Genomic DNA, 2,160 nt, shown 5'->3' on the forward strand with positions numbered 1-2,160 from the left:
GCACAAAGTCAATTTGTAACTTCAATTTTTAAAGAAACAAAACCATATACAATTCTTAACTAACAATTTATCTGAAGCAAATAACTTAATCTTTAAAATGGGACCTCATTTATCATTTTTGCAAAAGTATGAAGGGAGAAAAAATGATTGTCAACAAAAATCACCTTTTAGAAATAATATATATAATGAATTGAAGATTATTTGTCATTTTGGATTTTCAGATTCAAACAGTGTGGCCGGTTAGCTCAGTTGGTTAAAGCGTGGTGCTAATAACGCCAAGGTCTTGGGTTCGATCCCAACACTGGCCATTTGTTTTTCTTGATGACCAAACATCATTAACAACAATGGATTTAAACTTGTAGTACAGTGCTTGGAAACTAGGCTTCATCATCAGTATTGGCTATAGTGATTATCCCTTGTAACTGCCTTGAATACATTATAGATCTTTTACCATTTTCCTTTAAATATATAGTATTTTACACCCTATTTTTATTTTGATTTGGACTGTAGGAAGAAATGAAAGCCCTATTACCAATGCCACACTTCAAAGCACTTTATGCTTTATGATTTTTCTTTAAAATAGAAATGCTTTTCAAACATTATATGATCTACTAGGTGGCCAGTGTGTAAATGTTTTGTGCAAATAAAATACAATTCATTTTATAGTGAGGTTGGTGGTTTGTAGTAGGATGAAAGAGGAACTGGTTCATATGTAGCCATTTCGAGAAGCTGTGCAAAACTGATCATCTTTGCCATGCTGTATCAACACATCCAGGGAAAGAAGTGTAGGGCACAAAGTCAATTTGTAACTTCAATTTTTAAAGAAACAAAACCATATACAATTCTTAACTAACAATTTATCTGAAGCAAATAACTTAATCTTTAAAATGGGACCTCATTTATCGTTTTTGCAAAAGTATGAAGGGAGAAAAAATGATTGTCAACAAAAATCACCTTTTAGAAATAATATATATAATGATTTGAAGATTATTTGTCATTTTGGATTTTCACATTCAAACAGTGTGGCCGGTTAGCTCAGTTGGTTAGAGCGTTGTGCTAATAACGCCAAGGTCTTGGGTTCGATCCCCACACTAGTCATTTGTTTTTCTTGATGACCAAACATCATTGACAACAATGGATTTAAACTTGTAGTACAGTGCTTGGAAACTAGGCTTCATCATCAGTATTGGCTATAGTGATTATCCCTTGTAACTGCCTTGAATATATTGTAGATCTTTTACCATTATCCTTTAAATATATAGTATTTTACACCCTATTTTTATTTTGCTTTGGACTGTAGGAAGAAATGAAAGCCCTATTACCAATGCCACACTTCAAAGCACTTTATGCTTTATGATTTTTCTTTAAAATAGAAATGCTTTTCAATCAATATATGATCTACTATGTGGCCAGTGCGTAAATGTTTCATGCAAATAAAATACAATTCATTTTATAGTGAGGTTGGTGGTTTGTAGTAGGATGAAAGAAGAACTGGTTCATATGTAGCCATTTCGAGAAGCTGTGCAAAACTGATCATCTTTGCCATGCTGTATCAACACATCCAGGGAAAGAAGTGTAGGGCACAAAGTCAATTTGTAACTTCAATTTTTAAAGAAACAAAACCATATACAATTCTTAACTAACAATTTATCTGAAGCAAGTAACTTAATCTTTAAAATGGGACCTCATTTATCGTTTTTGCAAAAGTATGAAGGGAGATAAAATGATTGTCAACAAAAATCACCTTTCAGAAATAATATATATACAGTAATGATTTGAAGATTATTTGTCATTTTGGATTTTCAGATTCAAACAGTGTGGCCGGTTAGCTCAGTTGGTTAGAGCGTGGTGCTAATAACGCCAAGGTCTTGGGTTCGATCCCCACGCTGGCCATTTGTTTTTCTTGATGACCCAACATCATTGACAACAATGGATTTAAACTTGTAGTACAGTGCTTGGAAACTAGGCTTCATCATCAGTATTGGCTATAGTGATTATCCCTTGTAACTGCCTTGAATACATTGTAGATCTTTTACGATTATCCTTTAAATATATAGTATTTTACACCCTATTTTTATTTTGCTTTGGACTGTAGGAAGAAATGAAAGCCCTATTACCAATGCCACACTTCAAAGCACTTTATGCTTTATGATTTTTCTT

At 33.0% G+C, this 2,160-nt stretch overlaps 1 non-coding gene across 1 annotated transcript; it reads left to right on the plus strand.

Annotated features, from left to right (window-relative positions):
- The first annotated feature begins 1,819 nt into the window (after nucleotides 1–1,819).
- On the plus strand, nucleotides 1,820–1,893 carry TRNAI-AAU (transfer RNA isoleucine (anticodon AAU)). Its single transcript has one exon. It is a non-coding gene; the product is annotated as a tRNA-Ile (tRNA).
- Nucleotides 1,894–2,160: the final 267 nt, after the last annotated feature.

The sequence above is a fragment of the Crinia signifera genome, chromosome 2 (genome assembly GCF_055691185.1).
Source record: "Crinia signifera chromosome 2, ASM5569118v1, whole genome shotgun sequence".
Taxonomy (NCBI): domain Eukaryota; kingdom Metazoa; phylum Chordata; class Amphibia; order Anura; family Myobatrachidae; genus Crinia; species Crinia signifera.